At 35.8% G+C, this 27,304-nt stretch overlaps 1 protein-coding gene across 1 annotated transcript in view; it reads left to right on the top strand.

Moving 5' to 3' along the window:
- slc16a12a (solute carrier family 16 member 12a) overlaps nucleotides 1–27,304 on the top strand; it is a 94,042-nt gene that overhangs the window by 18,601 nt on the left and 48,137 nt on the right. Inside the window, exon 2 of the mRNA XM_028795451.2 lies at nucleotides 5,716–5,858. The gene's annotated coding sequence lies outside the window, so the exon portion shown is untranslated. The remainder of the gene's footprint in view (nucleotides 1–5,715; nucleotides 5,859–27,304) is intronic.

Genomic DNA, 27,304 nt, shown 5'->3' with positions numbered 1-27,304 from the left:
ATGGCGTTAGCATTAAAACAACGGTGCCGGATATATCCGGCAGAGGGCGGTGAAGGGGTTAAAAAACCCCATCAGTACTACGTGATCATAATTTATAGCTAAATCAGATAGAAGGTTGCTAAATTCAGTCATGAACAATGAATATGACCCTGGTGGTCTGTTGACTAGCACTATAATTGTGTTGGAATCTGTTTTAATATTTAAAATGAATGCCTCAAAGGATGTAAAGTTGCCTAAATTTTTAGACGTGATTTGCATTTTGTTACAATGATTTATTCCAAGTCCTCCTCCTCAACCAGAATCTCTAGACTTATGAAGGAACAAGTATCCATCTGGTGACGCCTCAGCTAGGGGAACAGTGTCACATTTACTAAGCCAGGTTTCAGTGAGAAGATACAGATCAGATTTTGTACTTAATATAATATCATTTACCAAAACAGCTTTACTGCCAAGAGAGCGAATGTTCAATAAGCAGCATTTAAAACTGCATGCTTCTTTCTGAACTGGTGATTTATTTTTTGTTTTAATTTGAAGTAAATTTCTATTACAGATGCCCCTGGTGGAGGGTCTGGTTTTATCCCTTGGTCTAATTATACAACTTATTTTTTGGTTATCAATTAATTTAAGGTTTGTATCAAGACTAAATTTACTGGATGCCCCACAACAGGGATTTTGGGTAACAGGTGGGATAAACAACAGCCTGTGATTTAAGATCACATGACTGCGGCCTGGATGGTGCTCTAATCAGTCAACCAGGCAGTTTTGCTGCCATATTTTGGGATAATACATAAGATCCCCTCCAGTTAGGATGAAGACCATCTCTTTTGAAAAATCCAGGCCTTTCACAAACGCTATGCTTTTATTTGCACACCAGGTTTCTAGCCAACAGTGAAGGGAATGCAATCTGCTATAAATCACATCCCCTCTATATAATCTTGGTAAGGGGCCAGATACAACTAAATTCCGACATTTTCTTTTAGCTTTACTGGGCTGTCTTCATTATGAGCTAATTTTAATCACCTCTTAAATTTAATCATAAAAATGACAGGCTCAAAACATTTGTAATTATTTAATATTTAAAATTAGAATGAATAGAAGAATTGCTGCATACTGTACTTTTTGAATTGGTAAAATGCTAATTATTCTTTTTTTTAACCTATCTACACATTTTCATTTATTAATTAACAAACTACCAATGTAAGACTTTATAAAGTCAGAGAATATTTTGTTAAGTGTATTTTGAGAAATTTTAAATTTAATTTGGTTGTGAATAAAAAAAGAAGCTGAATTATTAATATGGCTACTTTAAGGCTACTTTTTGAGAAATAAAGCTTATCAATTAAAGATGAATCCGTTATTTTACAATTCCTGTAAAACAGCCATTGTTTTGTTATTTTCACGGTTCTTCATATCAGTGTTCAGACATTGTCATTGCTTGTGCTACTGGAAATTGAGCTAGACTGACTTTAACCATAGTACCATTCAAATATGTGCCGTATGTGGTTTCTATACATTTGTCATGTTTTGGTGGCTATACTAGTGAATATTAATTTGGCTTCAAAAACCCAAGTAGTGGCAAAATATGGAGTTTGCTGATTCATTTTTAGTAAGTATGGCATGTGTACAGAGATTTGCCTCGTGCCTTATGGCATTAGGAGCTGAGGTACATGAATGTCTGACAAATATGAAGTTCTGAAACACTAATGAAACTATCTTTTGAATCAACATATGCAACAGCTAATTTAATCAAAATTGACTCTCCACAGGAACAGACTGTAACTGTGTGTTTGAAACTTGCCTTGATTTTTACTTACTAGTTTCTACATTAATAGCCAGCACTGTTTGTGTTTACTCCAGATAATCTAACCTGCATGTTTTTATTGAAAGACCCCATGTGAATAACGATTAATACATGTCATTGCAAACGAGAGAGAAGCAGCTGAGAGTTGTTATGTTAATTAAAAAGTACATTTTGCTACTAAAAACTTTTGTTTTGATTTCCATTAAGGAGCCATGTGGGAATTCTTAAAGCTTTTTTCCCCTTAGAAGGGTATTTTGATTTTTTTTTTTTTCACCCGCACTGGAGGAAAAGCATCTGGGTGTTTGGGGTGTGTTTGGAAAAGTTATTTGTTACTTGTTCCATGTATATGTTCTTGTTATTTGTATTCAAACTAATGGTGAGGCAGGGCAGCAACCAGCAGTAATTGATACCAGCGTCTCTGTAAGTAAATAATCAGTGTTGTAGTGACAAATAAGAAGAAAAGCAGCAACTGACTTCAAAACATTAAGATGCCGACTAGGCACAAGTGGCTGTGGGAGCAGACAAGACAGTTAGAAATTAACTAGTGGTAGATATTCACTAAGCAAGTTTTTTTTAGATTTAAAAGTTCGTAGCAGTCAGGAAAGTAGTGCAGTTAAGAGGAAGACAGTTTAAGGGTTCTATAATATTATGGAGTACAAATGATGTGAGTGAAGGTGTGTTAAGTAAGGAATAAGAGAAGCACAAATTTAGGAGAACAAACAGAGAAAAGTAAAGTTAATCCCTCATCTCTTTAGGTAAATTGCAAACAGCAAACTAATCTATGATTGAAATTGCACAGAATGTTTCTGTTTTAAGAAAGACACCACTTTTCAATGACCAACAAATTTCCTTCAAGAATAAGTGAACAAAATCAGTCCACTGGGAGTTGAGTTGTATCAGGCAGAAAGAAAAACAAACAGACTGACAGATAGATATGACAACCACATTAGATGCTTTTCATAGTATATGTATATGCATCCAAAACAAGCAAGAGACTGGTGGCTAGCCAGCCTAGAAATCAAGTCTGAAATTGAGCCATTTTGTATGATTACTTAATTTTTTTATAGTAAAACCACTTTAAAATTATATCAACAATGCTACATGCAGCTATGTATTTTAAATATTTTCTTTCTTTGTAGATATGTAGATTTGCAAAATAAAGTTTTATTTTTTTAAAGTTTTATTTTTTGTTATAATGTAACCAAAATGTTTGAGACACATTGAATAGCTGAGGCGAATTAGGTTAAACTGCCAGTTTAATAAAGTACTTTATTTGTTTCTTTACAAACGCACCATTTACAAAAATTGCACCCTGATGTATTAATGGTCATTATGAGAGGAATGTTAAAATGAAACATTGAAATAAAGTTGTAGTGAGATTCTATTTAAAAAAACACACAATTTGAGTTTATGTGTAACCCTTCTCACCTAATCTGCTTACCAACCAGATGGTTGTCTACACATTCGTATTTGTAGCAGCAGTGGGGGAAAACATTTGAACAAGTGTCCCACTGCTAAATTTTCTATTTGTGGGAAACACTGTATTATGATACGAATATAACTTTTCTCAAGAGGATAGCCTGTGGTGATGTGTGATGCAAATTTCGTTCTATTCTTAGTAGTAGGTATAAAAGCATTTCATCAGTATTCTTAATTTAGGAAACTACTCCTAACTTCACCAGGATTTATGAGAGTTCTTGAGCAGTACTAACTTGCTAGGAGCTGCAAGAAGATGGCACTCAGGCAGAGATTGGCATGCATGTTCTGGGAAAGGTGAAATGTTTAGAAAACACTGGACAAAAATTAACTCATAAAAAGATATTGATTTGACAGAGATGGAATAATATTTGTAACAAATCTTGTACATTATTTCATCTCTGTATATGCAGAGAATCAATGCACTGTTTGCCAAAATAAAATGTTACGTGTTAAATGCTAGAGATGATTTGGGTATGTCATAACAAGTCATTTCTTGAATTATGAAGCAAACTTTGAATGCCCTTAAACAGGCGAATTGATACACAGATTCTTACATTTCCCTACTACTTAATGTGAGGTAATGTCAAAGCAAGCAGCATTCATTCAAATTGGCACACACATAAAGATCATTCCCCAAGTGTGGTTAAGCATACATGCATGAATCGTAAACTATATCACAATATCTACACACTGTTGGTCATGGAAGCAAACTATATTGTTGTAGCAATTTTATTAACCTGAGGATAAGTGGGGCAGGATGAGCGATTGACAGATGAAATGTCACACAGGTACTGATCCCTGAAACATTCGCATTATAGTTTACATGTCAGAATAAGGTTTTAGGTCTTCTTCTTCTTCTTCTACTTATTATTATTATTATTATTATTATTATCATCTTTGTAGTCAAGCTTCTGGGGTTGGACAAATTTGTATCCTAGGCTGATTTTTAGTGCAGTTCCTCAGAGTAATTTTGAAACACTTGATAAATATTTCCACAGAACTCCAGTTATAGAAAAATAAGGTGAAAAGGCCAAGAACAAATAAGAGACAAAATTCAACAGATTCTATACTGTAATTAAGAAGAAATGGCCAAGATACAAAAAATACAATAAAGACAATAAAGACCAAGCAATACAATGCAGTTAATATTTGAGATCAAAGAATACCAAACTATTCTTAGCTAATACAAATGCAAATTTTTTGTGAAATGAGAAAACGGGAGCCAACGGCAAAGAGTACAAACTCAATGCCCCAGCGACTAACTTTGTGCCTGTAAAATCTTTAATAAAGGCCTACATTGGGACAGGTTAACTGCAGAGCAACATAATTGGAAAAGAATTAACATAAGGTAGTAAAGGGCAGAAGCTAAATATTAGGAACAGTTACCAACCAATGAAAGAAAATTACAAAATCTTCAAAAAGAAAGAGTATATTTGATAAAAAAATGGACAATAGAAGAAGATAATTAAAAAAAGGATTGCATTAGCAGTCAGGGACACAATTAGTTACAAAGACAATGACGATAAGCAGACATCAATAAATAAAACTAAGTTAAGGACAACCACACACCATAATATAATTCCCCCCCAACCAAAGTGTAGCTTCCAAATCGCAAAAAAAAATTTAACTCTTCCACTGTTAGACATCTGGACAACAAGGGAGAAAGGCTTTGAATATAGAGTAGTGTAGATTTTTGCTCTAAAATTCTAGAGCACCCATTACTTTAATGCAGACTGTCTTTTTTAGGAGTGCCCATTGCTTGAAAAGTTTTTCTTTGCTTGGCAACAGTCCATTGGTGGCATGGCACTGGACCTATGAATGCCTTCCACTAGAGACACAGTACCAGACCTAAGAACCATTTTCTTGTGTGGAAGGTGGCTCAGCAGAATAAAACTCGAGACAGTGAAAAAGAAGGTGCTTGTTTCACTGTTTGAGCTTAAATGCAAAATTCAGAGAGAGATATCAACCTCCGGGTGCTCAGGTTATGCTGCAACAAAAACTGGAACTCAGTATCTGCAAAGGGTGAAAAGATTTAAGTTCTTTTTTGATGGCCCCCATTTTTAAGTGTTTTTGTGGTTTTAAACTCATTGCTTCACATGTAACTATTGCAATAGTTATCACAATCAATGTCACTGGTGCCAGTTACTGGATCCAAATACTGACCTAATAAGGCCTGATTTCTTACTGCTGGTTTCAAATGCCTGACATTGATGCAATAATGGTTCTGTCACAGCAAAAGCATATTGCACTTACACCTTTTCAGTATTCATAATATCCAAAAAAGTAATCAGTTTCCTCATTATTTGTAAAGTTTTCTCTTTTAATACCTATAATAAATTAATTGCCTTAACTAATCCTTTTAGCCTATTAGGTGTAGGCAGGCAAATTTTCTTAATGTCAGTTATTGAGGTTGTTTTGCTACATTTCTTTAATAGGGCTGATGCAGTGCAGTCCCAGAAAAGGAAAGATGCCCAGTGCATACAAGTAATGCAGTCAAAAGCAACCTGGATTGATGAAACAAAAAAATGCACATTGGTGAACACTGAAGAACAGGTCAAGATATTGTTTCTTTAGATTGGTAAGTTTCTGTTTATTCCAAATGATCATCTGTAATTTGTCAATTTTTTCATTGCTACCTTTTACTACATATCCAAACTGTTAGCGGTATCTCAAATGTGTGACTGTATCGATAGTCCACCCTTTGTTGTTATTTAATAGTAGTTGGTATGTGTGGTTTTTGATATAATATAATTTGTATGTTTCATTTATATTCTCAGTATTATTTGTTTATTATTAACAGATTGTTTTGGACAAGTGTAGGGAAGAGAAACATACATATACATACATATAAGTGGTAAAGTGTTAGTCTTTTATCCAAACATAATTATGGCTACAACTAAAACCTATTTTGCACAATCATTATTTTAATTAATAGATAAAAAATGCAACATTACTGCAAAAATACAAATAGATGTGAAGGTCAAATAACTCCACACTTATGAGTTATCTGGGGCCTCATGTATAAACGGTGCGTATGCACAAAAATGTTGTGTAAGAACGTTTCCACGTTAAAATCGCGATGTATAAAACCTAAACTTGGTGTAAAGCCACGCACATTTCCACGGTAGCTCATACCCTGTCGTACGCAAGTTCTCTACTCGGTTTTGCAGACTGGCGGCACACAGCGTCAAAGCAGTGCTACTGTTCCTGTGTGGTTATCCTTTCTTTTTTAGATCCACATCCGTGACGCGGCTTTATAAATACACTGAAATTAACCGCATGATGTTTATTAGTTTAATGCATCTGATTGTAATTAACCTGTAACAATATAATGGTCCACAGAATGGTCAAACTATTCCAAATACCATAACTGCTTTAGCATTGTTACTCTCACTGCACCTTCTTCTTCTTCTTTCAGCTGCTCCCATTAGGTGTTGCACATCGGATCATCTTTTATCATATTACTCTCACTGCACCACTCGGAGTATTTATATCACTGTATCTGAGTGTGAATCACAGCTGTACAGCAGCTGATCAGAAAGAGAATTATCGGTGTACAGCATTAAGCACACGCTGCCTCAGCCAAGCTATCTATTGAACTGCTCTCATATGACAAATGATTCAGAGCCTTTCCTGTACTGACCTCGTAGTTCAGAAACAGTTTCATCCCAAGAACTCAAAACGCACTCAATCAGTCCATCAAGTGCTCCTTGTAGAACTGTTTGTACTTACAAGTTCAATTACCTCACTGTAAACTTGCGATACAGTTATAATATTGCACAACCTGAGCCACTTTATAAAGCGTGTATTTAAATATGATGATGATATAATTTTTAAGATGAAATGCAGTAAAATATGTTTATTATATTATACAGATAAAAATTTAACTTTAACTACACGGTGCCACAGTGCTAGCGAGCCGCTGGCGCTCCGTTCATGGATTTTTTGCTGCCTCGCGCTGTGTTCTTGCTGGTGCTGACACGACACTGGAAGGATAGATGGATAGAATAATTCATTTAAAAGTTTTGAAGAATCGGCGTTCTAAGCTTACAGATGGCTTAACGTCTATTACAGAGCTGTTTGTGTGGCGATTGGGTATTTGGAGAAAGAAAAATAAGGACAGGAATTGGGGGTTAGTACGTTTGAAAGAGACAGTACTGCTACAATAAAGTATTTCATCGAAGGTCGCACATGGCGCAGAAGGCATCTTGCGTGAGACATGAACAATCACTGCGCCACCATGTTCCCATGTTTAATAACATGCTTTAACTCCTGTCATCATGAAAATGATATCACATGTACATCTCAGTATTTTAATTATTCAGAGAGCTGTAATATCACGAATGTAATAGATTCGGTGTCCTGTCGGGGGAAGAGAAAGCCCGGAAGCACGTAGTGATTCACACACATAGAGCACAAAGAAGATCAAATACAAAGCAAAGCATTTAACGTGCTACTTTAGTTAAGATGGGATTGAGAAACTAGTAAATTAAATGATTTAGGATGAAGTTTATGATGTTCTACTTCAATGACAAAATAAACTATGTGATTAAAGTGGAAATTTAGAGATTAAAGTTGACATTTTGTGCTTTTTTCCCACTGTGTGCCTTTTTTTTTTCTCTGTACCCTAATAAGCTTTCATGTGACACTCAGACGGTGAGCTACGACTCGCCTTTTCACGGTGACTTTGATATGTGACAGCTTCTTTTTTATTTCGGGCATTGTGCGACTTTGTGAACATGAGCTTTTGAGTTTCTCCTACACGCTAAGTCACTCGATCAACTTCCTTTTGTTGTTTATACCACTGTTTAAACCAACAAATAGTATGTTTTTCTTTGCCTCCACTTGGTATTCGCTGAAATTCTTCTGTTTTCCCTTTTGCTTTTGCCATTGTCTTTTCACAGAAGGCTGAGCTTAAGGGCTATTTATATTGATTTGCATATTCAAACAGGCGTAATTCTGGGAGGAGTTGGGGCGGGACAGTAGGCGCGTGCACATGCGTTACTTTTCACGCTGGTACAGGATTTATGGAGCGGAAAAACGTGGAAGCTGGCGTTCGCACAGATTTATGCATCTGGATTTTTTTGTGCGTAAGCACATTTCCGCTTTTCTGCTTCCGTCATGTTATAGTGTGAATGCTACACACGGCATTATGCATGAGACCCCTGGTATTTGACATTCTACTTTATTTGCATCTTCTGTCTCTGCCATATCTCAAAATGTGATTGACATTACTCTTATTTATTTATTTTGACTACTCTTAATTTAATATGAATAACTAAAGAAAAATATGTACTTATCAGGTGTTCAATTGTCGCTTTAATCTGTTGCTTTAAAGAAATAGCATTTTTGTACGACTCTAATGCTAATAGTCAATTACTGACATAAACGTAATATGCATTTGAGTGGCCTACAGCATACATAATTATTTCTTAAATGTAATAATTTTTTAAAGCTACTGCTTTCTTCTCAGAAGTGTGAAAAACTGCTCACTACTCATTTTAATAAACCTGCATTACTCTTGTTCAAAGTGCTGTAGTCAAGGCCATGAAATTATATATTCATTTTTCTGTCATTTCCGACTGAAAGAGACTAGAGCTCAGGAATAATTAAGCAACCAACTTTCCTTGTAAACTTTGAGAGCTGCAAGTCTGGCTTGTGTATTATAACTTGGCATGTGGTAGAATCCATGGTCTGTGGTAGAGAATTATTTTCTGCAAGTGTAATAATAATTTACTTTTGAAGCTGTACAGCATATGGAGAGAATCAGTTGTCATATGGCAGCAAATAAATTAGTCAAATGAGCCTTATTTCATTAATGACACAAGAGCTTGATGTCTTTTTTTACAAGTCAAGAGTGATTCTGCTTGAATTGCATAATACACTTTTAAGTTTTAAGGTTTTGCATGTTTTTTTGTACACCATATTACCAGAAAGACATACTGTACTTTTTCACCAAGAGAACTGTCAATACATAACATATAACACATAACCAAGTAGTCTACTTTAAATCAGGACCTTCACATTGAAATTTCACCTTGTTATGGAAACATTAGGTGAATAGGTAGAAGTAATGATCTCTGCACTGTTCTTATCAAGCACATTGATTTGTCTCAGCTTTGAAAGTAAAGTGCTGGTGATGATGCAGCATTCATTAAATGAGGTGAAAACTGCAAGCAAGCAATAGCAAGCAAAAGCAAAATTAAAAGAATGTTTTACAATCTTCCACTTTTCAGCCCCTCATAGAATTATTATTTCACACATACTGAAGAATGTAGGCTAACCATCCTAACAATTTATTGGGATTTTCTTGCACATGTTTATTAACAGTGCTTATTCATTTCTCAGAGTAGAGAGAGACACAACTTTCCAGAAATAGAAAGTTCCTGGAAGGGGCTTCTGAAGGTTCTGCAAATTGTCTGCAACCATCAAAGTAACCGCTTTTTTCGTTTTAAATTTCATTCAATGTCCTTAGTGTCAGAGTTTGTATAATAAAGCATCTTTTATTGTTCCTGAAAATTTCATGAAACATCGTTTGAACTTGTAGAGTGGAGCCTACTGTCAGTTTCAGTGCTAATTTTATGGTATCTCACAGTTAGAGAAAGAAATAATTTTCCACAATTAACAGAAACACCTTAACACACCCCTCCTATTACTACTAGAATATGCTTACCAGGACTTGCAATGCTTTCAGTATTTTATATTTACCGGTTTTGTAAAATTCTATTATTTGTTTGCATTTCTGCAGACAATTTTATTTGTTTTGTCTTTTAGCTTGTTATATTAGTGGACAAAGTGTGGTTGTGTCTGGTGTATACCTGGTTTAATTTTTTTTTTTGTGGTAGACATGCTGAATAGCTCCCTTACTTCAAAGTTTATAGTATATCTGTGAAAACTCTCAAGCAAGTTAAAGACTTGCATACCTATTTTATTATTTGTTCAGTGTCATTAAAGGAAGTTTATTGAGGTAAGGTAGTTATTTCAGATAAGGGAGATAGAAATTTTGAGGTAAGGAGTAATACTTACTGATCATCCACTGGAAAGTTTGAAATTTCACTGTACTCTATACATGTGGCAGTTTTGACCCTATAAATCCTATGTTAGATAAGATGTTTTGCATGCTTGACCCAGTATGTTAATGGCTTTTCCACACATAAGGAATCACAGATATAACTTATGGAATCATTGCACAACATAACTTTTTCAAACCAGAGCAGTTTGGTTCAGAGTCATGGGGGTCTGGAAACAACAGGAAACATCTCTAGACAGAATGCCAGTCCAATGCAGGCCCACACATACTGTATATGCAACAATAAGGCCAATTTTAGAGTTACCTGTTAACATAACCTATTTGTCTTTGGGAGGAAAACTGGAGAACCAGAAGTTAAACCCACGTACATGAGGGAGAATATACTTACGTTACCAATGACCAGGCATGGGATTCAAAGTCAGGATGATGGATCCATGAAGCACAAGCACTAACTAATGCATTGCCATGTTACACAATTTATAATCAATGAACAATTTACTTGTACATTTCTTGAGATAACTTATTTGCATTAACATAGCTTCTTTCTCTGTTATTAATTTTTGAGGGAAGATGATGCTTAACAGGCAAATAATGGTTTACTTGTCTTATTTAAATATACTTGCAGATTCTAAGAATAGATATTCATTATTGTGTCCTACAACAAAACAAGACAATGTATACTTAAATAATTGTGGGCTCTGACATCATTACACATAGTGCCACCATGCACAATTTGTACTTCATACTGTCCATCCTCGTACAGTATATGAAGGAATTCATTTTTTGATTAACCTAAGAGACAGTTTTTTTTATCTCTTTTGTGTTACACAGCCACATGTGGAGTGGATGATGTTGAAGTCATTATTATTTAATTTTAAAAGTGTGGAGAACCTGTCACTTAAGTCCTCCATGGTTTATTATGCGGTGTATGCTTATTTTTGATACTATGTGGACTACTTTGGGTCCAGGGGATATACCAATAACTTCAAGAAGTTGTATTTACTGTGATACTTCTCATTTGTATTAAAATAAAAAGCATTTTTAAAATAAAAATAAAGTATGCTAATCTTATGGAAAGCACAATTTGTAATTCTTCCTGTATATTGCAGATATTGAAGAAAATAACAGCTATAACTAACCAATACATCTCATATTTTGTAATAGTTAATAATTCAGATCTCTTTGTCTGATTTTGTTAAAATGAGTGGCTGTACTCATTGAGTTGCCATAAAATATAAATAAAATGACTGGATGATATAAAAATGTAAAAAAGAAAACCACAAATAAAATTGTACTAGCTGAGGTATTTTTGTTTAAAGTATTGTCCACTTATCCAATCTTCCCTTTTTCTACACTGTTACATTTTAAAATACAGTAAAACCTTTCAGTTAACATAGTGATAAAATTGTTAGCACTATATTTGCATAGAATAACAGTTTTATTTATACAAAGATACAGTACCATTATTTAGACAGGCTTAACAAACTGTAATATGATGTAGTATATTATACCATGAAAATTATAAGTTCACTGCAATAGAAAACATATACCCATCCATTTTCTAAACCTAATTCTTCAGTGTTAATTTACTGGGGGACTATACTGGTACAGTCACACTGGGTCAAATTTGATTTTCCAGTCAATCTGACAGGGTCTCTTTAAATTGCGAAATGAAATTAGAGATGTCAGAGAAAACCAATGTGAATACAAAGAGATGATGCCAAGTTGGCATAAAAGGTACCCTAAGTGCTGTAAGATGGATAGCCTGTTGCTGTGCCATTGTGCCCCCCCACGCTAGTACACAGTGACAACCTTTCGATACTTCCTATATCATTGTATGAAAAAGAAGAGATAGATAGATAGATAGATAGATAGATAGATAGATAGATAGATAGATAGATAGATAGATAGATAGATAGATAGATAGATAGATAGATAGATAGATAGATAGATAGATAGATAGAACTTTATTTATCCCCAGGGGAAAATATGGCTATTTACAGAAGTGTCTTAAATAAATAAATAAAAATATAGATACATTAAAAATACATACATACACTGTGTTCTGCACACACACCAGAATGACTAAAAATTAAGAAAATAAATAATGAGGCAGTTTAGTGCAGAGATAGGCAATCACACAGTTTCTTGGTTTTGCTTATGTTATGTAAGTTGCAGACAATTTTGTCAGTACTAGTTACAGCTACATTATTGAAGTATAAATACTATTTAAACAGGGCTTGTGTACATATTAAAAATTTCAATAAATCTTTGACCTTCCCCTTGAAATATTAGAGTACAGGATGAATACATTTGAAGGGTTATTTTCTTAGAATTGTCACCTAAAGAAAATGTCAGAAATGGAGCCACAAATTACACAACCTGCCAGTACAGTACTTTCAGAAATATTGTATATTTTTTTGAGTGTGCAAGGACCTGCCAGTATAAGGGTATTATCAGTATTACTTATGATTAATTAGAATTCTGCAGCCAAATCACATTTCAGCAGACTTACAATAAAGCTTTAGTTGCCATTAATTTTTGCTATGGAGAACAGTAAAATATACTGTAGATGAAATGGTGTTCTGAGCACATCATCCAACCTTAGAAGCACACTATACTTCATTTCATTTCCTGAATGTGTATTCAAATATGTTTTGCATCAAGTTTATTGGTGTAATTGTTCTGCATGGTTAGAAATAATCATATTAATTAGTTTTGTACTGTAAATGCATGTCTTTTTTATATAGCTAAATACAGCAATATGATTAAAGACTATACATTTGTTTTTACACCAGTATTTTCAGTCTTATGGTTACCAAACAGAAATCAATCTGAATTACACTTCAATCTATCACAGAATACCCACACATTAATCCTGCCAACATATCTTCAGGCTTAATAAAAAAGCCCATATAAATGGGAGAACATGCACAATTCAAAAATAAAGCATTCTAGCCAAGAACTGTAACAGGATCTAAGCTTTCTAAGGTGGCAAAGCTATCCACTGTGTAGATCTCAAATATACCTACTACTAGAATAAAGGACTTTGTTTGATTTAGAAGTTGAAGATTACCTGTGCTGATTGTTTTGTAATTTAAGACTAAGACAATTGTTTGTGACTCAATTGCTTACTGTATAGTTTGGAGGATTAGGAGGAGAGGGGAGCATGCATTAATACAGCATGTTGCCGCCGCCACCACATGACGAACCACCTCAGAATCCCAAATTAGGACCCAAGTACAGTTGTGCAATGGGTGACACTTCAGCACCACACTAGTTCGAATAGAATAGTGTGAGGTTTTTTTTTTTACAGTGCCAGTCTTGCCATGAACCCTTTTTAGTCTGGGTTAAACTTTATATGCTCTTTCAGTTGGGGATTTATGATGCAATGATGAGTCTAGTGCTACCTGAGTATATCAGTAAATAATTGTATAAATTGATAGAATTAGCCACGTTTGAAATTGATGACTCATAGTTGCATCTTTATGTCCTGAATGTATGTATTTTCTTCTGAACTTAGCATTTATAGTGCTGCCACATTAAAAATGTATGAGAAGTTAAATTCACTGCCTTATCTGTTTATATGGTCTATAGGGTCATTACTGTCAAGAGTACAGTGCTCTTGTATGTTTTATAGTCATCCTTCTGTGCATTTTCTTTAACTTTATGATCCAGTTATCAGTTTCTGCAGTCTGTTCCATTCAGTACAGTATTTAGATGTACTGTACTGTAACTCTCTAATCTGTAATAATGGGTATGTCCATCTATTACATACTGTATACACATTCAAACAGTGAATGGAGGCTTACTTGGAACACTAGGCTAATAAAAACAGTTTTCCCTTTTGCTGCATAACAGCCTGTGAGGTTTACAGCATGAACTCAACTGTTATGATTAACAGTACACCCCACAGTGATTAAAACAAATGATAGTCAGTTTATTACACTTAATGATCTATTAATCATGAACAAGCTGTTATTTATTATTTTCTAAAAAAAGAAGAATCTGTAACAATAAATTTCCCAATTAAAAAAAAATCACTCATGTAACATTAAGGCTGGTAAGGAATATTCAGCTATGAAACTAGTTCCTTCATAATTCTGGAACCATGCCAGAACATTTCAGTCTTTTTAATTTAGAACATTATCCTTCTGTAAAAGCCTATTTACAGGTGAATAGACTGCACCAGTGATGTTCAGATATTTTTAGCCTTCAAATTTTGCTCTCCTCATATCAAGGGAGCCTGTGTTTAACCCAACACCTATCATAATTAAACAGATATTTTTTCTTTTTTGCTGTTTTTGTTTTTATTTTGTTTTCCTGTCATCTCAATGGTGATATCACTTTGTATGTATAGTGCTGCATGTTGTTAGGTATGTGAATAAAGTGTTACAGTAAGTGTGATGTCATGGCAGTCAGTTGTTTAAGCCCAGACTGTGTTTCAACTGCGGTCAAAAGTTTGTTTATAATGAAGGAGTGGCTTGAGAGATGATTCTGAAAGAACAAAAAAATTGTTGAGAATTCTTCTTAGGCTGTGTCTAAGCAATTATTACAACTTTGAGTTTGTTTTGTTCTTCAGTGTTTTTCAGTATTCACTTAGTCTGAGTATTTTTTTGTTGTCCTTAATTAAGTCGTTGCTGCTCAGATGTCACGTCCATCTCAATTAAAGGTGCCAGAAAGGAGTCCTGTATGTCGTTTTGGAGCTGTGTGAATTTTTTTACGGTGGCTGGAGTGCCAATCCTGCCACCAACTCCCAAGTTTTCCATGCAAGTTAGAGGATCATTTGCAGGGCGGATGCAGTTTAATGTCATATCCAGGACTAATTAGCACAGGGTTAATAGCAAAAACTGCTTACATTACACAACAGATATGTAACATCCCTTCAGACTTGTTTCAACTTATGAAACTTCAATTCTAATGTATGTTTTACTTTTTTGGCTTCTCACTGACAGATGTGAAATCAGCGAATGTTCTGTTGTGAGACATGTTTATTCTTTTGTGAGATTAAAAGAACATCACTTTGACCTGGGGTCTAAATTTGTTTTGAAGACAGCTTGGGGTTAAAGATTCGTTTTATAACACATTTGCCAAAAGAGAAAAACATTAAACCACCATTTATATTTCTCTGACTAAAAATCTCTGGCACCCTGTCCAGGGTTTGCTCCTGCCTTGCATCCTATGCTAACTAGGATAGGCTCCAGCAGGCCACCGCAACCCTTTTCAGGACTAATCAGGTTAGCAAATGGCAGACTGTCTAAAATTCTTTGAAGTTGGAAGTATTCTACAGGGGCTCTGTAATTAAATTACACTGCACAACAAAGTTTTTGTTTCTTGAACACTGTTGGGTGTTTCTTATAGATCACGAATATCACATCAAAATTTACCCATCACATACCGTTTCAGAGAAATCTTCAGTTTTCTCATGATTTTTACTTATATTTGTATCCAAACATTTTCGCTCCCATAAGTGACTTATCAACAATGGTTTGTTGAGCCTGGGCATGTCCAGGCACGGAATCAGGCCAGGTTGGAAGCTGTTCTGTGGAAGTTGACATCCTGGGTATGCCTGGGCAGGTCTGAACGAGCTTGACGCTGTCTCAGCATGCTATAAAGGTGGCTTGCACCAAATCCTGCTCATTTGGTTAATATAGATAGTCAGTGTGTATGTATAGTATCAGTATAGTAAAGTATAGTATCTGTAGCAATATAACAGTAAGTAAGCTTGATGCTATAGACATTTTGGTGTCGGGTGATATGTCTCATCAATGTCGTAACAGCCATGATACATTCTGCTATATCTGTGGCGAATATACACTTGCGCCTCAGAGACGATGGATGACTACTCTTGTGAAGAAAGCTTATCATCTGTATTTCGGCTGCAAAATTGGTGATCAAGACAAGGAATGGTCGCCTCACATTTGCTGTGTGACATGTGCTGTCAGTCTAAGAGCCTGGCTCAGAGGCGTTCGAAAGACGATGCCGTTTGCTGTTCCGATGATATGGCAAGAACAGAAAGACCATGTGACGGACTGTTACTTCTGTTTGACTAATGTGTCTGGTTTCTCTGCCAAAAACAAGAAGTCAATTGAATATCCTAATTTGCCTTCAGCAATGAGACCCGTGCCACATGACGACTGTCTTCCAATTCCGAAACCACCAGAGGATTGGACCTTAGATGAACCAGATGAAGAAACTGCAATGCAGGGTACTGACAGTGACATTGACCTGGATTTTGAACCGTGCTCATCAGGCGAACCACATCTGATAACACAGTCCGAATTGAACGATTTGGTCAGAGATTTGGGTCTGTCAAAATCAAAAGCTGAGCTGCTGGGTTTGAGACTGCAGGAATGGTGTTTGCTGTCACCAAATTTCTGTGTTTCGAGGCCAACATCATGATATAACCAAATTTTATACACAAGTTGACAGTCTCTGTTTCTGTTGTGACATTGAAAGATTGTTCTCGGCCTTGGGTTGTGATTACAACCCAGAAGAGTGACATCTCTTCATTGATTTGTCAATGTTAAACCTGTTAAAGCTGTTCTGCTATAAAATGGCAACATTTATCCTTCAGTACCTGTTGGCTATGCAGCACACATGAAAGAAACGTATGAGAATATGGAACTGTTGCTGAATCACGTCCAGTATGGCAGGTACAACTGGAATATCTGTGGCGATCTTAAAGTTGTTGCTCTGTTACTAGGACTGCAGCCTGCCTATACAAAGTACTGTCGTTTTATCTGTGAATGGGACAGCCGTGCCAAAGAGTTGCACTATTCTCAACAGAACTGGCCACTCTGTAAAAAGTTAGTTCCAGGACAGAAAAAATGTGGCACATGAATCGCTTGTTGACCCGGCAAAGATATTTTTGCCTCCTCTTCACATAAAACTGGGAGTCATGAAGAATTTCATGAAAGCACCAAACAAGGAAGACAAAGGTGTTCATTATTTAAGACAGATGCTCCCATGAATAACTGACGGCAAGATCAAAGAGGGCATTTTTGTTGGCCCCCAGTTCAGACATGTTATGAGTGACAAGCGGTTTGAAGATGTGTTAGTTGGGCTGGAAAAAATTGCCTGGAAAGCCTTCAAAGACGTTGTTGACAATTTTCTGGGCAATTACAGAGCCCCAAACTACATTTAGCTGGTAGACAAACTTCTCAAAGCATACAAGACAATGAAGTGAAACATGTCACTCAAGATTTTTTTTCTTCCCCGCAAATCTCGCTGTCAGTGACAAACACGGTGAAAGATTTCACTAGGACATTGCTACGATGGAGAAACGATACCAAGGCAACTGGAATCCGTCAATGCTTGCTGACTACTTTTGCGCACTGCAACGTGATGCACCAGAAATTGAATACAAAAGAAAATCAGGAGCAAAACACTTTTAATTCTGTTGAACTTAATAGCTTTTGCAAAACATAAACGTGACTAAATATGTTATTGTCAGTAAAAATATAAATGCAGTAAACCCAAAACTATATTTGTGCATACCCAGTAGGTACCTGTCACAATCAGCAAAAACTTTTCAGAAAGCAAGATTTTTCAAAAAAATTGTTGTGCAGTGTTATCAATTATAATATTGACAAAAAAAAAACAGTTGTGAGCTTTACTTTTAGAGTGGTTTGCTTTTAACGTTAATAGAATAATGCAAGCATTACATATACAGTGTTAGGTCAGGATGCTTATGTAATAAGTGTAAGTGCAAAGTATAATATCTGCACAAAGAAAAAGTAGTTCATGTGAAAATATTTAAAACGTTGTCTAAAATCTTTACACTTTTTTTCTGTTACTCTCCAGAGAAATGCTTTTAGATTAACTGGAAATCTATACATTGTCGTGATACACTGTAAACTAATGTATGACTGAGCTTATGTGATTTCCCATACAGAGTTGGTTCCAGAAATAGGTTTTGGCTTCCTGAAACCTTGTAAGGGAGACAACAGAATTGCAATATGTTTCGATGGTTTAAAATCTCTATTATTCAATTGGGTAAAGAAAATTCTTAAAATAATTATGTGGTTATTCAACTGTTTACATCATAAAGGATTTTTTTTGCAATACGCTACATGTGTTTATGTTATTAGAATTGCAAACAGAAATATAGCAGTAAAAAATAAATATTGTTTTTACAATTCCAAATGCATTTGCATTGTCTCATGTTTTGACAGAGCATAACTTGAAATTTCTGTGTGATTCTTCCATCTTTTCCTCAGCCAGTTCATTCAGTACATTACTTGGAAATATAATGCTCATAATTTTTTCTATGAGAAAAATTATACTTTTTAAAAAATGTATAATGAGGAAATGAAAATGGAATGTTTTAGTTGTATTTGGAACATAGGCCTGGAAGTGTAATATAATGGCTACATAGAATGATTTCTCAGGCCCATAAGTGGCTTCTCTGTTACCTTAACCAGTATGCAATAAGTATATCTGGTGAACAACTGATGATGCAAATCTCTGTGATATTTTGTTCATAGTGACAGATTATTTATTTGGTTATATTGCTAATTTATTTTTCCAAAATAAACTCAAATGAAAATCAATAACCACAGCTGTTTCTATTCCATGTTTACTATATGCAGTAGCTTTATTTGTAGTTCCTTTCATTTTTACAGTATGTAATCCACTATCTCCAGACATATCTCTTAGGAATAAATCAACAGGAATTATCTAATATTTAAGAGAAGCTATTTACTCAATCTACTATATTGTTTTAAATGCAGCACTCAGTTTTTCTAGAGAAAGCAAAGCAGAGCAGACATTACATGTTGAAGAAGCAAGTACTGCCCTGTGTAATGGTATATTTGCAACATAACATAAGGCATAATCTATTTAAATAAAAACAAATTGATATGGGAATGCAAAACCTGTTATATTTAATTGAATTAGAGAAGACAGCTGTTTCTTTTTGGATTACAGGAAAAAGTATTGATGACTTAGCAGTCATTATTCATTGGGCTTCATGAAACAGCTTTCATATTGCTTAGTAAGTTATTAATAAATATGCTAATTACCATCACAATGCAGGTGTCAATTGTACATGTAAAATGTTTAATATCACCTCAAAAAGCAATGTTTCACAAATTGCCCTTTAAATATTTTAAATTTAAAAATTAAACAATTAAAAAAGATATGATTGCATAAGATTTATTGCCAATTCTGCTTCCAGCAAAGATAAATACAGCAGCTGCAACAGAGATGAAAGCTGAGGTCAATTACTTTAAAGTAGTTTTGGCCAGAAATATATACCAGTCTTGCCTTGTTGCACCTTTTTTTTATTTTTATAAAATATTCAGTTCTACTACAAAACCATGAATGACATTGTGCCAGTTTTTCTGAATGGTGTGTAGGTGTATCAAATTTCCACAACATGAACAAAAATGTCTTTTACTGAAAGATTCTCTTTCATCGCTTTTACAGTGAAGAACAAAAAACACCATTAGAGAACAAATATAACTTATCATCTAAATATGTTCTAAAATTATTGTAAATATGGCTAATTCTAAAAGAGCACTTTTTCAAAACTAAATTTTAACCATGTCACAGGCAGACTTTTGGTATATGTAAAATAAAAAAAAATGCCAGTCAGAGTTTATTAGCTATAGGTGACAACGATTACAGTAATTTTATAGTCCTGACAACTGCCATGGGAATTCAGGCAGGCACTTCATGCACATCTAGAACCACTAGTGCATGAGACACAAATGAGATATATTAGAGGTTCACTTATAAGTTGTCCAGTTTGTTTCAGTATTGGCAATAATGAATATGATTTGGTTTGCTTCTTTATTAGAGTTACATTTGCCAAAAGAGATCTACAAATTAATGTCGCTGGAAATACTGTAGTGTTAACGACACAAGGTTTGGTCCTTGTGTAAATTTGTGCAGTGCCTGTAGAGCTTACCTTAATGATCAGTTTAAAATCAAAACATGGGGAAATTGCTTTACAGGCCTAATACATGCTGGAGACAAAAGGTGAATCAAGCTTTGTCTTCCAGGTCAAAGGTGTTAGAACTGAGGAGGGAATTGACAGAGAAGTTAACTTTGGCTCTCCCCTTACCTTTGTTTCATTTATATCATCATCTTGAATGGTGGGAGAATTGTCACCTTTCAGAGTATATGAATGTATGTATGTGAGTATTTGGCCTATTAACAGTAACTTAACCATACTGTAGCCTACAATGAAGTTTGCTACACTCCTAGTACTGTACATGCCTACATTACTATGTATGATTATAAAACATTAAGCAAAAATCTTAATTTAAAATCAGAACAGTTGAATTTGCCTAAAGTGGCCCAGTGATAGAGTAGTGCCTTGTCCAGGAATGGTTCCTGCCCTGTACCTGATGCTGCCTGGATAGGCTCCAGTCCCCTTTGATTGCAAATTAAATTATGTGGATTTCAGAATGTTACGTTATTATGAAAACTGCAATAGTTCTATTTTTATTTTCAAAATAATGTATTATGTAGATGAAATAATGAAATGTTCAGGTCTGTAGAGACTTGACAATGCTGTTTTAGCATTTTAAAAGAATGTTATTATGCTTCTATGCTTTGCTGAAAAAATAGAATATAGTTTACACTTCAGTAGATAGCACATGCAATCCTGTGGTTCATTTGATTTCCTTATATTGCTTTAGAACTGCATCAAATATTTTATATATTCCGTAATTTCAATAATAGATTTATATATCAATTTTTTTTATCAAGTTATCATAATATTATTACAGAAACGGCCCGTGCAACATGTGCAGCCATTTTGTGGTTGAAATAGTAACAGGCCCAAATTTAAAAAAAAAAAAACACAGTACACATCATGGAAAAAAGGACATGCAATGCAGAGACCACTCTCAGAGATTGATGAAAAACATCTGAAGTATTATCTTGTTTTAGAAATATAGGGAATGCAAATAGCGCACCATATACAAACACAAAATGGCTTGACACAACAGCACCATTTGCATGAACGCATTGTGGAGACCAGCCTCGACACAGACAGGTAGACACTGATGGTTCAAACACCAACACACGTATATTGTCCATATTTACAATATTTACACAGTCCCAAAGCACACAACCCAGTGCCCCTGCACCAAGCATCCTCAGTCCAGGCCTCTTCTCTTTCCTGTCTTTACCGCCTCCACTCCTCTCCTCTGAGCTTTGTCTTCTTCCACCCGACTCCAGCTCACGAAGGGAGGAAGGCAGCCCCTTTTAAGTCCACCCGGATGTGCTCCAGGTGCCTCCTGATGAGCTTCCTGTGGCACTTCCTGGTGTAGCAGAAGTGGCGCACGAGCACCCGGAAGCACTCCGGGTGTCCCTGGTTTTCCTTCCGCCAGCACCTCCAGGGTTGGCGGAAGTGCTGACGTCCAGGGCATCTCAGGCATCTGGGCTCCCCCTTGGTGCAACTCAAACCACCTACACATGAACATCAGCAAAACCAAGGAGCTGGTGGTAGATTTTAGGAGACCCAACCTCCCCCTGGACCCCGTGATCATCAGAGGTGACTGTGTGCAGAGGGTGCAGACCTATAAATACCTGGGAGTGCAGCTGGATGATAAATTGGACTGGACTGCCAATACTGATGCTCTGTGCAAGAGAGGACAGAGCCGACTATACTTCCTTAGAAGGCTGGCGTCCTTCAACATCTGCAATAAGATGCTGCAGATGTTCTATCAGACGGTTGTGGCGAGTGCCCTCTTCTACGCAGTGGTATGCTGGGGTGGCAGTATAAAGAAGAAGGACGCCTCACACCTGGACAAACTGGTGAGAAAGGCAGGCTCTATTGTTGGCATGGAGCTGGACAGTTTGACATCTGTGGCAGAGCGACGGGCACTGAACAGGCTCCTATTAATCATGGAGAATCCACTGCATCCACTAAACAGTGTCATCTCCAGACAGAGGAGCAGCTTCAACGACAGACTGCTGTCAATGTCCTGCTCCACTGACAGACTGAGGAGATCATTCCTCCCCCACACTATGCGACTCTTCAATTCCAGCCGGGGGGGTAAATGTTAACATTATACAAAATTATTGTCTGTTTTACCTGCATTTTTTATCACTCTTTAATTTAATATTGTTTCTTTATCAGTAAGCTGCTGCTGGAGTATGTGAATTTCCCCTTGGGATTAATAAAGTATCTATCTATCTATCTATCTATCTATCTATCTATCTATCTATCTATCTATCTATCTATCTATCTATCTATCTATCTATCTATCTGTCTGTCTGTCTGTCTGTCTGTCTGTCTGTCTGTCTGTCTGTCTGTCTGTCTGTCTGTCTGTCTGTCTGTCTGTCTGTCTGTCTGTCTATCTATCTGTCTATCTATCGGGATGAGCTTCCATGCTCTGTTCCCGTGGCCACCATACAAACCAGGGCGGTTGCCCTCTCGTGGTCCGTAGGAGGTGTGGTTCCTCTCTCGGTCCTTCCAGGCTACCCGGCTGGGTACCTCCCCCAAGCTGCCCACCACAGTATATATGAAAAGAAAATACCCACATGCTTTGGCTGGCAGCTTTACTCTCTTGAGGTGAATTTGTTGACTTCAATTAAACAGATGACACTAACATTATTACTTACTTCATAGAAACGTGTGGCTAAGATTAAGTCAGTGGTTAAAAATCCAGGGTTTGGACTTTGAATGAATTATTATGTGGTATAATTGTTTATTTCATATGGATTGTCTCGAGTTCATTCCTGTCTCGTTGCAAATAGAATCAGACTGAAGCAAAGCTGCAGGAGCCTGCTGGCATTTTTTAAACAACTTTGGGTACAGTGATATTTGTATTCAGGTTAAGACTGGACTGTGACTTATTCAACTTTTGTTTAGTGCTATTTTAGATGTAAAATTAAAACTATTCAATATGTACCTGTGCGGCGTAGTGTTTAAGGCTTTGGACTTCAATCCCTGAGGTTATGGTTTCAAATCCCGCCAGTGACACTGGGTAACCATGAGCCAGTCACTTGACCTGCCTGTTCTCCAATTGGAAAACTAAAAGAAATATAACCATTTGTATCATAAATGTTGTAAGTCTCCTTAGATAAAGTCATCAGCCGAATAAGTAGTAAAAGTAGATGTAAATGTAACTCCAGTGATACATGTGATATTCCAGCTGGTTTGCAAAAAATACAGACACCTACACAGAGTATTCATTGACTACAAAAAAGAATTAGATAGTGTCCTCCACACGTGGTTAGTACAAATATTACACTTATACAAAATACACCTCATACTCATACATTGCCTATAAACACTAATGGAACACTGGAAAACAACAATACTCTTACGTATCAACAACACAGCAATACACACAGACTCGGTACAAAAATGATGAGCTATTTTCCTTCACTTAGTCCTCTTTAGTTAGTCCTCTTAAGTTCTGTGTCGCTCTCAACTCATTATCAAATAAACAATACACAATATGGATACAAAATTCAAAATTAACACCAACAATCCCTCTCACAGCTATTATATATGGACAACATAAATATATATACAGGAAAAAACAATTACAACAATTACTAGAAATAGTCTAAATGTATTCACAAGACATACACATGAAGACTGGGCTGGACGAATGAAAGAGAATTAATATAGAATAAGAAATTCTTAGAGAAGCTGGGTATATCCTCAGAAATGGTAACCAAATCAAGGACATCCATCCATCCATCCATCCATTTTCCAACCCGCTGAATCCGAACACAGGGTCACGGGGGTCTGCTGGAGCAGGACATGTCATATGGTAAACTATACAAATACCTTTGGTTCCAACAGGGCAAACTTATACAACACAAACATATTAAATATACTCTCACACGAAAATATAAATCATGTCTTTCACAAATACTCAAAACAAATCTACATGCATGCCCCATAATTATAGCATTCAATACATACGTGTAACAATACTTATGTATTCCCATCGCCTGAAGGAAGGAGGAACCGGGAGAGCGGCACTTCTTTTCCCTGGGCATCCGGACGGCCCTTGATCCCTGGGGGACAGCGCTTCTGGGACACAAGGAAGTGCTGACGGACCAGGGATGGTTTATGCCCAGAATGCTTCCGGGTGCAAAGGCAGCTCTTCCGCCACACTGGGGAGTGCTGCCGGAAGTCCGTCATCAGACACCTGGAGCACATCCGGGGCTAGATAAAAGGGGCCGCCTTACTCCATTTGAGGAGCCGCAGTCGGGTGGAAGAAGGACGGAGCTTGTGCGACAGGAGTGGAGGCGGCCGAGAGAACCAAGGACTGTGAATTGTAAATGGTTTTGTAAATATTGCTGTAAATAAACGTGTGTTGTGGACACTGTGTTGTTGTGTCTGTCTGTGGCTGAGCTACCTCTTAAACTATACACTGATCACAAACAGACCTACAACAGCTCCAAAGGAACAAAGGAAAACTCGAACACTACTCACAAAACACAAATAGCACCACTCCAAAGAAGCCATAGACTGACTCTTCCAGGTGCTGAGGGAGAAGAGGGTCTCATAGCTATAGTTGATTTACACAACATACAGCTTAATAATTTAAGAACATTCTTCCACACAAAACAGCATACATCAACACTATACAAAGCAACAGTTAATGTAGACAAAAACTACACACAACTTAACCTACATACCACAGACAAAATTACAGAGGACATAACAACCACACAACTTAAAACATGGACCCAGAAATCCTCATTAATTTGATTAGCCTTGCGTGGGTAAGACTGCATCTAATAGCAGACAAAGTCATGATAATAAGTTTGGCGAGATAGAAGAGTTTGTGTTAACCATACAAGATCAAGATTTAAACACAGGAAACTACAGAATATACGGTATATTTTTAAGAAAACTAACATTACAGACAGCACATGCAGGTACTGCCAGAAAGAACAGGAAACAATCTAATACATCACATCAGGATGTAAATTTCTAACACAGATACAGTATAATTACATGTACACACCCAATTAGATGGCAAACATTGGACATCAAGAACTGGCACAGCAACACAAAGCAGTAGACACGTGCAGACCACAGTACTAGTAAATGCCTCACATAAACTACACTTAGTCAGAACCAAACTGACAAAGTAAACTATCCATCATAACAGACCAGATATAACACTGGTAGGCAAACAAAAAATAAAAAACTACATATATAATTGACATTGCCATACCAACACACACAACTTACAAAATACATGCACAAGTAAAATGCAGAAATATATTAACATAAGAAACACACCACTTTTGGAGAATGGACAAGGTGATCATTGCATCCATTGTTGTATCCACCACTGGTGCCATCTTACTATACTACACAAAAGCCTGCAGATATTACATATAAACCAATGCATATACTGTACATAAAACTACAGAAAGCATGGGCGTTTTAAATACATATCACTTAGTGAGGAAACTACTTAATACAATCACAGTCCACTAAAACATGTACACGAAAACACACCATATAAAAATGCCCTATGTCTTGGTTTCAGCATGATGTGGACAGTAGCAATGAGACTATACCAAAGTCAAAGTCAAAGCAAACTTTATTGTCATCTCAGCCATAGCAAGTATACAGATAGACGAAATTGCAAAGCTCAGGGTACACAGTGTAACAACATAAAGTGCAAATTAAAATTAAATTAAAAATAGAATTAAAATAAAAATTTTAAATTTAAATTAAAACACAAACAAGACAAGACATTGTGCAAAGACAAGACAAAGAAGTAGCAGCAATATTGATGTGTACTAAGCAATATGAACACTGATGCAATGTATGGTATTATGCAATCTAGATAAATAAATATTGTCAATAAATATGTAATATAATAAATAAATAATAAATATAAATAATACAGAAATTATCAGTGTATGATAATAGTTGTCTAAGACATGTGTAAACAATGACAGGAACAGAATGTTTCACAGCAAAAGGATATCAAAGAATGTCAAAGTGCAGTGTATCCAGAAAGTAGTTTGAATAATAATAATAATGATTAAAATGTTAGACTTGGTATTGCACGAAATGGTGAATCATGAATGAATGTAGTTCATGGTTTATTTAGGTGTACTGAGCACTATAAAAATCTAGTCTGTGGAATATTGCCATAACTTGATTTTAAGAAATAAGTAAGAGAGAAACAAATGTTTAACAAGTCTCATTTGAATAAGCAAGATGCTGTGACTTTCTTCTCCCTTCATATACACACACACACGCACTCTGGCTCTAAATATTTTGGTAACTGCTGTAACGAAGTGGGTTTTTATGTAGAAGAATATAGTAATTACAACATCTGCTTTGTCATTTTGATTACATCCAGGTTGCTGTTCAGTCATAATAACATAGGCAATGTAGAATCCATAAAAGAAAAATTATTTTTTTATTTTCCTATCCAACTGGATAAAGTGTACCATCCTTGGATTAAAATGTCTTCAGCACACACTAAATTGGTACTTGCTTTTTGATTAACGTAAAAGAATATAATAATGCAAGTCATTCACCACTTTTGATTTTTTTTTACATTTCATTTTTAAATGAAGTAGAACTTGATGTGAAAAAGTTTATTTTTAAGGTTTTTTTAAACTCCATATTTCTCTAGTCATTTTGTATTTTTGTTAATTAAGCAGTTTCTCTTTTGCACCTTTCCAAAGGTTGTTATTGTTGTATTTTTTCCTTTGCAGTACTGTATGTAAATGATTAGGTAGTAGCTCCGATGAGCTTGTGATTGACTGAATGCAGACCTGTTCTCATTGCGTCTCTTAACTTGTATGGTATTGTATTAACAAGGTTAGAATCATCCAGACCAGCAATGTGTCTTTTCAACATTAAAACAGAGAAGTCACTGCAGCTGGATCTGAGACAGTTTGATATATATTATACCCTTGTTTAAGGCATGTGTCCATTGATCTCACTGTTTCTCTTTGTTACTCTCTTTCTTTAAATTTTTATTATTGTGTGAATGTTATTTATCATTATCTAATGCTTTATCCAATGC

Source organism: Erpetoichthys calabaricus, chromosome 2, assembly GCF_900747795.2.
Source record: "Erpetoichthys calabaricus chromosome 2, fErpCal1.3, whole genome shotgun sequence".
Classification (NCBI taxonomy): domain Eukaryota; kingdom Metazoa; phylum Chordata; class Cladistia; order Polypteriformes; family Polypteridae; genus Erpetoichthys; species Erpetoichthys calabaricus.
Note: the sequence above shows the minus strand (reverse complement) of the source record. Positions and strands in the feature narration are given on the sequence as shown.